Source organism: Acomys russatus, chromosome 32 (assembly GCF_903995435.1).
Source record: "Acomys russatus chromosome 32, mAcoRus1.1, whole genome shotgun sequence".
Lineage (NCBI taxonomy): Eukaryota > Metazoa > Chordata > Mammalia > Rodentia > Muridae > Acomys > Acomys russatus.
Window position 1 is genome coordinate 13651875 of NC_067168.1, and position 15036 is coordinate 13666910.

The window sequence follows — 15036 nt, forward strand, 5'->3', positions numbered from 1 at the left end:
TATCCCTGGCTTTTTAATCAGTAGCAAAATCAAGTCAAATTAGCTTTGTGTCTGTGGCCACCAATCAGATGACCCTGAGCTCAGTAATCACCACACTGGAAACATCTCAAAGCATCATTAACACCCTTTATTTGGCTGGGCCAGGCAGTGAAGGCTCTAGAAGAATTATAGACAATAGTCTGGGTGTAACAGTGAGTGGCCATTTATTCCACACAAAGACTTCAAATTGCAAGTCATTTCAGATGATCAGTAGTGTGTATAGTCTGACAACATCCTCTGGTCAAAAGACCTCACTGACAGATTTCCTGTCCAAAAACATGATTATCCTAAAATTATGATGAGCAATTCTAGTATCCAGCTAATATACAGGATTATCACAGCCAATATTTAGATGTTAGAGAGAAATAATTCTGCAATATTTAAAAACTGTTGAATCTTGGCTATATCATACTTGCCAAATTAGTAGTGTGTGTGTGTGTGTGTGTGTGTGTGTGTGTGTGTGTGTGTGTGTGTGTGTGTTTGTGGGAAGGTAAGGAAACTATGATGGTTTCAATAAGAGTTTCTCCCAGAGCCTCATATATTTGACTACTTGGTCATCAAGAGTGGCATTACTTGAAAGAGAATAGGAAGTGTAGCCTTGGAAGTGGTGTGGCCTTCTTGGAGGAGGTGTGTCAATAGGGTTGGGCTTTGAGGTCTTGAAACCTCAAGCTAACCCCAGTGTCTTGCCCTTCCCACTACCTGCAGATCTGGGCACAGAACTCCAAGCTCTTTTTCCAGCACCATGTCTGCCTGCATGCCACTGTCTTTCCACCATACTGACAATGGACTTAACTTCTGCAACTGTAAGCAGATGCCAAGTAAATGTTGTCCTTTATAAGAGCTGTCATGATCATGGTGTCTCTTTATAGCAACAGAACCCTGACTGAGACAGGGAGGACAGAGGGCAGACTCAGGTGTGATCTTTATAACACAATCCACCTCCGTTTTAGATAGAGACTCTCATGGGCCTAGAGCTCACAAATGAGGCTAGACTGATTGGCCAATGAACCCCAAGGATCCTCCTTTTCTTGCCTCTCCAGTGCTGGAGTTACAAATAAATGCTACCCTGCTGACTGTTTTAAGTGCCCTCTGGGCATGAAGTTTACATCCTTCTGCTTACAAAGCCAACACATTATCCACTAGGCTATTCCCACCCCAAGGTGACAGATTTTTCATCTTATATATAGGATGCTTGCTGTATTTGTTTTAAAAAAAGTTTGTTTGCTAGAGGGAGATTTCATGTCCATACCTTAACGATGTATATCCATTTGGATCCATAAGACCCCAAACCCTTAAAGTCTTGACTAACAGTCAAGTATATTCCTTTTGTTAAATTACTTTCTGATATGAAAATATCAGTGTTATGGCTTTCTTTGTGGGGGTGATGTTTAGCTCCCTAGCTTGCACTTGCACTTCTGCATACTACTGAGCAGCAGAGAACAGTCTCAGCTGGCAAAGAGCCCTACCTGTCTCCTCCTGACACTCCTAGGATCACAGAGAATGCATTCACTGTGGCTTCTGGAGAGTCAGCTTCTATCACAAACCACACAAGGAAAGCTGGAGTTTACCACTGGGCCACCCTACTGCTGTATTATGGCCTGTGAAGTCTGAACAGGGAACAGTGAGGTGGGAGTCTCACGATGCCCTTCACCCATGTGTGAAATTAGATTCCTCTAGTTCATCATCACAAATAGGACTTGGAGCAATCTTAGTATAAAGTAGTAGATATGTTTCTTACGTTTGGATAAATAAAATGAACCTAAGTGATTTTTTAAAAAGCAAGCGACAAGGTATTTTCACCAAGTACAGGGATGGGAGCACCAAATATTGTGCTATTCCATTTATTTGTTATCTTCATTACTTTTCAACTACTGTGATAAAACGTCATGGTCAAGATAACTTATAGAAGAATTTGTTGGGGCTTACAGTTCCAGAGGGTGAGCCCATGACTATCAGAGGAGGGATCATGGCAGTAGGCAGACAAGAATGTTACTGGCAGTAGCTGAGAGCCTATATCTTGAGACACAAACATGAGCAGTGAGCAAGCAACACTGAGAATGGTGTGGGCTTTTGTAATTTCAAAGCCTGCCCCCAGTGACACATCCTTTCCCAACAAAGCCACACCTCCCAATCCTCCCTAAACGGGTCTACCAATTGGGCATCAAGGATTAAAATATATGAGCCTTTGGGGGGCGGGCATTCTCACTCAAACCACAACAGTTTTGGAATTAGAAAAATCAAAATAATAAAATCAGAGAGCAGAGTGATAGTCAACAACAGCAAATAGGTAGTAAGGGTTGAAGAAGATGTTGGTCAAAGGTCACACAACATTATATTTAGATAGCAAGAATCTCAGGATCTACCTTACTGCAGTGATTATACTTCATAGCAGCATGTTATGTTACAGAGTTTTGTGTTCCTACTGCAAAATCAGTAGATAAGGTAAAGCACATGACAATTAACTTAATTTAGCCCTTGAGCAATGTATAGACTTTTCCAAATATCTTCTATACCAAACATATATAAAAATATGTCGATTATAAATAATTCTTTTAGTAACCGTTAGCTATAATGTTAGTAACCTTTAGCTATAATGTTTGTTCAATACACCCTGCCCACTCTTTTCTTATATGTCTTCCCCACCCCCAACTCAATTATCACAAGGCAAAGGTCAGAGACCAGGTTTTGGAACCAACAGTTCAGTGCTAAGATGACACATTGGCTCTCGCCTTTATTTAGAAATCTTCAGCAAGGCAGGGGCTGTTTGGTAGACATTATGTCATAAGCTTTCTAAGGTGAGCCCATTTTCTCAAGCTGAGAACGAGAGCCATTTGCTTTTGATCTCTTTCGGAGATACAGTGTAAAATTAGAAGTTCCTGTGTGGAATACAGCGAGGGCTTTCAAAATGACTTTTTTTTTTTTTTTTTTTTTTTTTTTATCGTGAGAAATTTTTATTGGCCTTTGGCAAAAATGTCTTTTTCAGGAAGGATGATCCCATCATACTTCTGCTAGAACCAGCACATGGCCTCCTCTTTGCTGATTCTGTGCTTGGCCTCAATGCAGCCTGTCCTGCGCTTCCTGTCTGCAATGCTGAAACCTGTCCTACGTAGCACCATAAAGAAGTCCAGGCCGTAGATCCAATGCTCGGGATGTATTTGATGCCCAGATCAATGTGTTCTTGAATCCCAAAACCTGTTTTCAGTATCCAAGAAATTACTTGTCCATAACTAATACTTCCTCACCTTCGGGCCTTTCTCAAGAATTTCTTCTGCGTCGGCTCCACAGACTGTGCAGTGAACAGAAATCTTTTTATTTTTCCTCATGGCAGAGGACCTGACGGTGTACCTGGCTTTGGAAAACACAGGCCTGTGAGCTGCTCCAACACCTTGGCTGCCCAGGTCAGGCCGTCTCTGCTCTCCCGCATACAGATATTTAGAGGGAGCTTGTGGATGCCAAGTTCCCACATGGGATTCTTCTCCATCTCCACCTTGATCCTGCACCATGATGGAGAACAGGAAGAGCCAGAGCGACTTTGATTAAGAAGAAAAAAAAAAACAAGCCAATGTTCATGGCAAGTTTGTTTTAAGGGAACCAAACTGAACCACCAGACTTAACCTAGTAAGATGCTGTGTCACTTGAGCTCGAATATTTGCCTAAGTGAACTTGAAAAGGAACCTGAGACTGCATGAATTACCATTACCAATTACCGTTAGGCCAAAAATCACCTCAGTAACGCCTTGTAGATGAAACAGCAGGGAGGTGTTCTGACTTATTGCTGAGTTAGCACTGCGTGGATATGACATAAGTAATTAATAGAAAACAGAAAGTGGGCCTTACACTAGCCCAGGAAAGAGTTTGCAGAATTCTACTCTTTATTGTACAATGTTGGCAACAATCTGGGAATTTGACTCTTCCAACTAACTCTGCAAGCATACATGCGTATCTTTGCACTTAAATAAGGAAAAATAAGAGTCTGTACTTATACGGCAGGATGCAGTTGCTGTGGTCAGTGAGCAGGGACCAGGGAGGGGAGAGGGCAGAGAGGAGCCTGGCCACAAAACTTTGAGAAGCCTAAAATACACAGCTGCTGTGTCCCAGGGTTTGGTGAGACCCAGCCTTGCCACGGCCTCCAGAGGTTCGAAACCTGATCAGTGCTCAACACATGCTTATTAAGACAGGAGCACTGACAGCCTAATGACACAGTGGATATGGCTTGAAGCCAGCAAACCTGGAGTGCCTGAGAGTTGGGGGGTCATCACTTGCAGAGCCCATTACAAAACTGAGAATTGTATTCAAGGGGATTTTCTTTTCCGCTGAGGTTTCCCCTCTCAACCTGTCAAGGGGTTTGTTTAATAATACTTTGTTGTTTAATGTCATGGCTCCTAAGACCCCAGAATACTAACTTCCATAGGCTTGGAAAGATGCATGACAGAAGCTTAATTTAAATCTCAGTAAGGCTTCTTGAGTTCCATTATAGAAATTGTTCTCTCTCTGTGTCTCTGTCTCTGTCTCTCTCTGTCTCTCTCTCTCTGTGTGTCTCTTTTTGTGTCTCTTTCCATGTGTCTCTCTCTGTCTCTCTGTCTCTGTCTCTCTCTGTCCCTGTCTATCTGTCTGTCTGTCTCTCTCTCTCTCTCTCCCTCCCTCCCTCCCTCCCTCCCTCTCTCTCCCCCCTGGCTTCCTGTCTATCTGTCTGTCTCTCTCTCTCTTTCTCTCTCTCTCTCTCTGTGTCTTACACACACACACACACACACACACACACACACACCCTCAATCTCCAAAACGGACAAAATTTTGGATCCTAAAGGAGGAAAAGGTCCACCCAGAGGACCAGCAAGAATCTCTCCAATGCCAAGATATCCCTGCCTCTAACTCTACTGTAGCCAGGTGACCTGCCTTCCCTCATCCCTGGCCTGGATCAATTTAGGATTCAGGTGATAAATACATTCACCCTAGGAAGCAAAACTAAGAAACTCAGGAATTAGAGTCCAGATTTCTCACTAAGGAAGCCTCAGAGACCAACCAAAGGGGCATGGGGCGGGGACCTGGTGTGTTTAGGAGAGCAGAAAGGAAATGAGGCTCTTTTGTCACCTAGAGGCTAATGGCAAGAGCAGTTTATCTCTTTTAACATTGGCGGAGGTTGGGAGGTGCGCTGGAGAGATGACTCAGCAGTTAAGAGCACTGGCTGTTCTTCCAAATGTCATGAGTTCAATTCCCAGCAACCACATGGCAGTTCACAACCATCTATAATGAGATCTGGTGCCCTCTTCTGGCGTGCAAGCGCACACATAGGCAGAACACAGTATACCTAACAAATAAATAAATCTTTAGAAACAAAATATTTTCCCTGGGAAGAGAAAGAAACGACCAGAATCCTGAAGAGCCTGGCTCCAGAATTCATCAAAAGCAAGTACATCTAAGCAGCAAGAGGATCCGCCTATCATTAGCTCAGAGACACAGTCCCCTTTCCATATGAGCTGTGTGTGAGATGATGACACGTAGGACCTCTTACAAAGGGGCTTTGTGCTTCCAAAAAACACAAAATAAGAAGTATTTGGGTGTTCCCTGAGTCATGTTCAGAACTTTGTGGTATTTCCTCCACTGCATTCTGTTCCTTACTGTGCATCTTGGCAGCCTAAGTAATTTCAGTATCCAGAAGAATGGATCTCTAAAGATGATATAAATTTTATAAAGAGGTGAGAATGATATAAAACTCGTTATAATTGAAAACAAAAGTTTACACTTGAGATTGGTCCCGATTGAATTTTAAGCAACGTCCAAGGAGAGAAAATGATGAACTCTAGACAAAATGTTACTTTCGAGTGAGAAAAGGTATCAGGCATAATGGTATAGAGAACATTTAATAGCACACATGATAATTTTCTTTATATAGCTTTTATTGGTATATTCTTATTGTTCTAACAAAATATCTGAAACAGTTTATATTATAAAGAAAAGAGATTTGTTCACCTTAGAGCTTCGGATGTTCAAGGGCTTGATGTCAACTCTGCTAAGGACTTCATTGTAGATGAATCACAAAAGGTGACTCACATAGGAGAGGGACAGGTCATTTGTCCAGGTAGGAAACCAGCAAGCCATTCAGCAGTTCTGCTTGGTGTTATGACACCCTGCTTTTGTGCAAACCGCTTCAAAATCTCACAAGTTCTTTCTTACTCTCATTCAAGAAAGAGTTCAGTCAATGCCTAAAAAGGCCCCACTAAACCTCTGAGAAGTCCACATCACCTCCCAATATGCTCGCTGTAAGGCCTAGAGCTCCAACTTCTGAATCCTTGGGAGAAAGAGCCAAAACCCATCCAAGCCATTGTACCCTCTTTCTCAGAGAAACTATTCTGTAAACTACATAACACTGTGTTCTAGTAAGACTGTGAGTTATTAGGAAAAATAATGGACTTCAGTTACTGTGCCAAAACCAAGATTTTGCAATTATTTCATTCTTGTCATAAATTTTTAGTTAAAGCCTGGTATGTGACCCCTTCATTTTCCATAAAATTTTATAATTTTCCTAGATATGAAAATCATGGAAAAATAAAGTGTCCTGTGGTCTAATGCACATCCTGCTCAAAGATTAAGGGGTAACTGTTGGTAATTCATAGTATCTGTTATTTCCTTAAAGCGTAACAATATATTTTGAGTAGATTTTTTAAAGTACCATCAATAACATTTTGGGGGTTTGTTTGTTTATTTGTTTTTTGCTTTGGTTTGCTTTGGTTTTTTCGAGACAGGGTTTCTCTGTGTAGCCTTAGCTGTCTTGGACTTGCTTTGTAGACCAGGCTGGCCTTGAAGTCACAGAGATCCTCCTGCTTCTGCCTCCCAAGGGCTGGGTGAGATTCAAGGTGTGCACCACCACACTCAGCTGTATTTTTTTAACTACTTATGGTGGTAACCTACCTACTTAATGGTTTAGAAACACCTTCACTTATATCACTTTGCTCTGTCTCAAGAAAATAGAGCTTATTCTTATAAAATAAAACATATGATTAGGTATTGGTAAGGACTGTTTGGAACTAAGATTACTGGTCCATTAATTCAGGCAGTGATGAAAGGCCAGAGAGCAACTGCTGAGGGTAGCAGATTCTTGAGTCTCTGAACAAAAAATTTCAACCAGAGTCTGTGAACAGTGGTAGAAATTTAAGCCGTTTGTTACGGAAGAGAACAGACATGTGTAGAAGTGGAATAGAGAGCTGCCAAGGTCCTGGGTTCAAATGTCCTGAGCCACAGGAGTAATGACTGTTTATGGGTCACTTGCAGCCCCCTCCTTTGCCCACATTTGTGTGTTATGTGCTTTTCCTGCCCAAGAGTCCTGCCTTACATGCAAGCCTGCTAGGGAGGGGCTTTCAGATGTAATGTACACCACTGTAGCAAATTTCCATGTGCTGTTTGAGCTCACTGAGAAGCCAGCTCTGGAAGCACGCCTGTTCCCCTATTCCCATGTCAGACCAAATGCTTGCTTCAAAGAGTCTTTCAAGGACCACTTGTCCGGAGATGGGACAGCTCCCCTAAGTCTCTGATAGAAAGGATAAAACAGCCCAAGAGTCAAAAACATCATGTCCCTGAAAACAGCTGGAAGGTGAACAATTTCCAACGGATGTTTTCACTGTTTATTCCGTGTTATAAAAGTGTCTGCAGTGGGAAAGAGATGCTGAGAGTTCAGCCACAGGAAGCTCAGGCATGGAGAAAACTCAATGAGAAACTTTGTCAGACTGCCTCAGCTTCCCCAGGCAGTATCTGCTGGACGTGAGGCCCTGAGCCCACAGTGTAATCTCACTCTTGTCTGTTCTTTTCCCTGGAAGCTCTGCCTATAGGGACACAGAATGAGGAATTACACCTGGAACTCTACCTTGATGGGGTAGCCACAGACCGTTTCTGCTGCAAGATCCCATTCTGAAGATGCTACCTTTCTGCAGTCTGTTTGCTTATTCGTTTTTGGCTTGGACTCTTCATGTGAAGGAACATTCTATCTTGTCTTAGATTCTCTCCAGGGGCAGTCATAAAGAGGCTTCCCCAGTCAATTTCTGCTGGATATTTTGAGAACACAATTTGACAGTATTTTTCTATCTGTCTGTCTGTCTATCCATCTATTGCTTGTTATTTATTTTTTTGACTTGCTATATACTTAATAAACTCAAAACCAAAAATCAAAAATGGCTATCATAGACTATTCTTCAGACAGTACAGCATACCAGTCTTTCTACCAACAGGCTTCTTTTTAAATATTTTATTAATTTATTCATATTACATCTCAATTGTTATCCCATCCCTTGTATCTTCCCATTCCTCCCTCCCTCCCGTTTTCCCTCTACTGCCCTCCCCTATGACTGTGACTGAGGGGGACCTCCTCCTGTATATATACTCATAGGGTATCAATCTCTTCTTGGTAACCTGCTATCCTTCCTCTGAGTGTCACCAGGCCTCCCCATCCAGGGGACGTTCAACAGGCTTCTTTTATGCTCTAATCTTTTTGACAATTACATACATGTTTAAAAATGCATCGTGTCCATACTCATGGCCCACTATTCCCCAAGTCTTGCTAATTCCTTTCTTTTTCCAAAGCAGGAGTATTCTGTCTAGTGTATGTGTGCATGTGTATGTATTTGTGTGTGTGTGTGTGTGTGTGTGTGTGTGTGTGTGTAAGTGATTTTCCTTTTTGAAAGTGGATGATACAATGTCTTGTTTAGAGCTAGGTCTTAACAGTCACTTATTCTCCACACTTTGACCAGTTGGAGACTGCATTTTCCATCACTCTCTGAAAAAGACACTTCCCTGACCCAGGTCTATGGGTCTAAACATAAATGGTTAGGGTGAAGCTTGGCTATGTGTCCACTCTGTAACCCGTCAGTAGTATAGCCTTTCCCAGGGCCTGTGATTGCTCCAGCCATATGCTTTGGAGCAAGTTAAAAGTACAAGACACATATTCTTTCCCAATGAGCAGGCATCAAATATGACTAGAGAGCAGTTTATTAACCCCAAAATATTCTTGACAGTATTGTACCAGTGAGCACATCTTGCCTGATATGTTGGTAGTATAGCCTACAGGGTACATAGATGGGAAAGACCATCGGTGACTTTTTCCCCCATGTACCCAGGACAGCCCTTTCCAGCACCATGAGAGACAGCCATCAGGTAGGAAGCTTCCAAGACCAGTTCCAGGTTAGTTTCCCTGGTGTCCTGTATCCAGAGTGAATTATTCTGAAAGCAACAGTCTTAGCATCTAGTTCTGGTGAGTGACCAAGAGCAATGCCAATAGCCTGTTCATTAATCTTGATGTACTCCTTTCCCATCTCTGGTTGTACCTCTGTTCCTGTACTGTGAGGTGAGTAATGGTAACTAATCAGGCTTAACACAGTCTTGGTTAGAGGTGAAACTTGTGCCCACTTCCCCAGCCCTAACCAACAAGCTTTTTGCAACTGATACCTACTGGAAAAGGGAAAGCAAGTTTTCTCCAATGAAGTGACACTGGGTGTATAAACCACAGTCCAGTAAATTGCCAATAAAGAAACAGAATTGTTTGTTTGTTTGTTTGTTTGTTTTGTCTTGCTGGGTCTTTGTTCATCCATTTGTTTGTTTTAGTTTCCATTTTCTTTTCTTTTTGTTTTAGAGAGAAAATGAAAGAAAGATGGGACCTGAAGTTGGGTGTAGGAAGATGAGGAGAGCCAGGGCTACATTGAGATACCCTCTCTCCATAGATTAGAGCACTCAACCACTCACACTCTAAATGAGAATTAAAATTTCTGAGAAGCAAGTGTTCAGGGCTGGAATGTGATATAACCATGCTTTCCTTTCTCCTCTTCTCTCGTATAGGTAAGATCACATAGTGGCATCTGCTCCTAGTCCTATTATGACTCCTGCAGGAAGGTCAGTGATTCTTCACTCTAAATATAAATATTGTCAGAAACCATCACTATAAAGATGGTGGTCAAACTAGAAATAGGCTAAAGCACTTTGAAAACGGTAGACGGTTGTGATAGAGTCAAGAGGTTGGTTTTTCATTGTCTTTGCCTGTCTCTACTATAGCTCACTATAGAGTCTACTACTATGTTTCTGATGCCTTCTCCCACTTCTCCAAGGCTTGCCAGGTTGTCAAAAAGGCTGAGAAGCAATCCTATTCCTTTGATCTTGCTTCCTAAAACACACTCACTCAGATTCACTTGTCTCTGGGGTGCTTGATTCAACAGGCATCATCAGAGACTAAGAGATGAGTATAAGGATGGGAAGAGCATCCCTCTACAGTATGGGTGAGAATGAAAAGTTGAGTATCAAATATGCTTTTCCCTTGAAGAGTGCATTCGTTTTTTTCTCACCATGGCTCGCGGACACCCACAGTGACTTGAGACCTAGAGATGGGATATGCCAAGGAAATCTGTCAGTATGCAGTACTGCAGTCACTAAGCAGGTCTCTATCCAGGCTGGGTTTCCCAGGACTTAAATCATAAAACTAAGCAGTTTCTGCAGTGCTTCATGATTTAATTAGCTGTTTCCTCAGTACTGGACACAAATGTGTTTTTACTTAAAAGAAAAGCAAGAGTTTGTCAAATGAATGTGAGAACCCCTGCTGCTCTCTAATCCATTTAACTGTGGGGATTTTTAAACTGTAAAGGAATGTGGCTTAAAATGATATTTCCTAGTTATTCTCATTTATAACCAACATACTGAAAAAGAAAGAAAGAATGAATGAAGAAGAGGAAGAAACTGAGTTACAGAATACGGAGGTTTGGATAAGAATGTCCCCCACAGGCTCATATATTTGAATGATGGGTCATCAAGTACTGGTACTACTAAAGAGAGATGAGAAGGTGTGGCCTTGATGAAGGAAGTATGCCACTGGGAGTGGGCTTTGGGTTTCCAGGCAGGCCCAGTGTCTCTCTTCCTGCTGTCTGAGGATCTAGATGTACAACTCCTGCGTGTTGCCCTGCTTCCTGCCATGAGGATAATGATTAAACCTCTCAATGGTAAGCCGCCCCCACACACAATTAAATTCCTTTCTTCATATGAGTTGCTGTGGTCAGTGTATCTCATCACAGCAATAAAACACTGACTCAGACATGGAGCAACCCAAGAAGTTGAGGAAAGACTTTGTGTTCTCATTTCCATGTCCTCCAGGGACCGTACTTCTCCCTGGGGGTGGGGGGGGTGGGGGGAGAACATGACTTCACAGTAATGTCCTTCTCCCTCTTTCTGATTAATGAGGACTTGTGGTTAATTTAAAAGTAGGGCCTAATAAATGTCTATTATTGGCCCTATAAGTATTATTATGGTGGTATTTTCTAACCTTCTATTAGTCAATAAAAACACAGACACCTATTACATTTTAAAATGTCCTTGGTTCACCTAGGGCAGGGCAGATATTAATCCCCTAAACTACCTCCCATACCCTGCCCCAATCCCATGTCATCAGCTTCTAATAATTTCTGTGGAGCTATATCTCCTATCCATAATCCCAAATGCTTGCTAATGTTTGTTATCTGGGTTGACTCCTTTATCCGTACCGGCCATGTGCCTCCTACTCCACCTAACCCATGGCCGCCAGCTTCCTTTCTTCTTCCTCCTCTCTCTCCCATCCTCTTCTGGTCCCTGACCACTTCCTTTCCCAAGAGCCTCTCTGTCCGACTAGCCTGGGAACCTTAGCCATGCCTATCCCATTTGCCCTGCCCAGGTGTGATGGCTTTTTATCGATCAAACAGGAGTAGTAAGTTCTTAGGCAAGGTTACAAACATTTTGGAGTATGTGAGTCTGCTCATTTGGGCAGCAACCAAACTGCCCAATAGGGGCTTGACTTTGTGTTGGGGAAGTAAAATGTCCAAGATAAACCCCAAACGCATGCACACACAGTTTCCTGGGTCCCTTGTAACTCTAATCCTAGATGGACAAATGACACAGCTGTAATCAAGAAGTGGCTGTTGACAGGTGACTTGCTAGGAAACAGTTTAAGGGATCCGAATTCAGCTGGCCTCCACTGCTTTTCCGTTTCTTCCTCTTGGCATGTTTGGTAGTGTAGGAGCATCTTACAAACCTTAGGGAAAGAAGCTGAGCTAATTAATGGTAGCCAAGAAGAAAGACGGGGTCTTGGGGGCTGTTTCCTTTAAATTTTGTTTGCAATTGAGACAATGAAGGCTTGCATGGCTCAGCCAGTGTTATTCTGATAGTTTGAGCCAAAGGCAATCTCTGGCTGCTTTCATCTATAGCTAAGGGTACAATGCAGCTGAGCCAATCAGTCCCACTGCTGATAGGCAGAGTCGATTAAACCCATACCTGTTTCCAAAGCAACTTTGCCTTTTTTTAATTGGTCTTGAATTTTGTTTCACTGTAAAACTTGGGGTGTTTTCCTATAAACAAATCCTAGGCTAGAAGCCATGTCTGTCTGTCTGTCTGTCTGTCTGTCTGTCTGTCTGTCTGTCTATTTGTGTGCCTGTATATGCCCATGCATGTACATGTGGAGGTCAAAGGTCAGCCAGTGTTGCATCTCTTCCCCATCTCTCGTTACTTTATTTTTTGTTCTAGGATCTCCCACTGACCCTTTGGCTCTCCATTTCATCTAGACAGCCCTGCCCAGGGACCCACCTACATTCTCCCCAGTCCTGGGATTACAGGCATACACTGTCACACCAGTTTTTATCTGGATGGTAAGAATCGGAACACTAGCCCTCACGCTTGAGCAGCGAATACTTTTCCCACAAAATCACCTTCCCAGCATAGACATTCTTAGTATGAAATGACTGCACAATAACTTGTGACAGGCTTCCCTTCTGTTCAACCTCCTCATGCCCAGTGTGAGGCTCAGGGTACTTTTTCAGTCCCCAGGGCCATATAGAGAAAGTCATTCCAGACAAGCTTTGACTAGCCTTTGACCACGTTGTAAGGACCAGACAAACTCCATTTTGAAAAAGAAACTCCATTTTGTGTTAAACCTAGGCAAGGGCTGAACCCAGACTTTAGAAAAACTACAAACTAGCTAAACAGAAAAATATTCCCTAGCAACACAATCAGCTCACCTTGGGAAAATACAAAAATACTCTTTGCTGGTCAAGCTGACGAGCAGGTGGTCTGACACACAGCAACAACCAATTAGGAGAAGCCAGGCCAAAGTTCCTAACTCCCCATGACTGCTTCAACCAATCTTTTCTATAAGCCAACTAGCCCCTACACCTATTACCCAACCATGAAACATCAAGGCTTGTAACTCCCTGCTTGCAGCTTTTCTGCCCAAATGCCATCCAATCATATACTGTAAAACCCATTTCTTTGTCTAAAATCTATTTTTTAAAAAACCCTCTCAATTGAGACTCAAGGCCACTTCCTTGCGTCTGCTCTGTCACTGTGTTAGAGGTGTGTCCCAGGTTCAAAGCTGCAATAAAGACTTCCTTGCAATTGCATTTGGACTTGGCTCTTGGATGGTCTATTCAGGGAATCTCTCAAAATTTGGTCAAAACAGTGTCAGGATTTTTGGTGACTGAGGAATGGAAGGAAAAGCTTTTCAGGCAAAGGGAATCCTTCAGCAAGGTGTAAGAAAAGCAAAGGGTATGTGAAGGGCTGTATTTGCTTTTGAAAATGATTTGCTTTACTATTTCAAAATATTTGAGGAGGCATACAGGGAAATACAAAGATGAAATATAGAGTGTCAACTGGCAGAGCTGGTAAGAGAGACAAGGATAAAGTAATGAAGACTATCACAATTCAAATGCAAGACCGACTTTGAGTTTTCTGACGTCAGAAGCAAAGGCATTCCACCGTGTTTGTTATTATTAAAAGGGAACAAATGTTTCCCAACCATCCAGCTGAAACAGTTGAGTGTTGGCTGCAAAGCAACTCGATAGGTTATGGTTAAGCTGTTTGCAAAAGGTCGAGCCTGGAAATTCCACTTGGAGCAGGCTGGCCCTTATTCTACTGGGATAGTGAATAGAAAGCAAAGTTTACTTCTCTATCAGGAAACTGAGACAGGAGGAGAAACAAGATATGCAACTTCTAAGAATTCCAAGTCCTAGAGGATGGAAGCCATGCAATGGACATTTCTTTCCTACTTAATTACACTGGGTCCCTACAACACATCCCAAGACAAAGGTGTTATAGATAGTCTGGCCTTATAAATATATTAAAATGCTGAGTGGGTTGACAGCATGACAAGACACACAAAGAAAATAAGTGACAGCACTGAAAAATAATCTTAAAACCTCACAAGCTTGGGGTTTTGTTTGTTTGTTTTGTTTTGTTTTTCCGAGACAGGGTCTCTCCGTGCAGCCTTGGCTATCCTGGACTCGCTTTGTAGACCTGGCTAGGTTTGAACTCACAGCAATCTACCTGCCTCTGCCTCCCAAGTGCTGGGATTAAAGGCGTGCGCCACCACACCTGGCTCTCACAAGCTCTGTAACTCTGTGCTTGAAGTTTCTGGGTGTAAAGCCAGCAGTTGAGCCATTTTCTGAAGCGCAATGCAAAACCCATGTGTGTAGAGGAATTTTTTTTTTTTTTTTTTTTTTTTTGTGTGTGTGTGTGTGTAGAGGAATTTTAATTTAGAACATGGCTGCTCTGGCAAGAGATCACATCCTAAGACCTTCTAGGTCTGTGTGATGCAGCTGTAAATCAAACACACCTTTAATCCAGGAGACAGAGGCAAGCAGATCTGAGTTCAAGGCCAGCCTGATATAGAGCAAGTTTCAGATAAAGAAAAGCTTAGGTCCAGGCATGGTGGTCCATGCCTTTAATCACAAACAATGAAGGTAAAGTTAGTTTGTAGAAGGAAGCACCCATGTTTGAAAGTGATGCTTAATTGAGTGGCAGGAAAAGTGATGAATCAGAGAAAGATTTGACAAAATTGGATACATCCAACTCTCAGGAGAAGAGAGAGAAAAGGGAAACTACTTAAGGGGCAATGCAGAGAGAGAGGAAGGAGGAGGAAAAGAAAGAGGAGGCGGCAGTTTAACTGAGAAAGTTTTACAGAGAGAGGTTGAAGGCATAATGAGCCAGAGAATGAGAAGGAGCCAGATGATTACC

The 15036-nt window shown here is 42.5% G+C and overlaps 1 pseudogene; it reads right to left on the reverse strand.

Annotated features, from left to right (window-relative positions):
- Positions 1–2990: 2990 nt before the first annotated feature.
- Positions 2991–12858, reverse strand: LOC127183868 (60S ribosomal protein L11-like; annotated as a pseudogene).
- Between the last annotated feature and the right edge of the window lie 2178 nt (positions 12859–15036).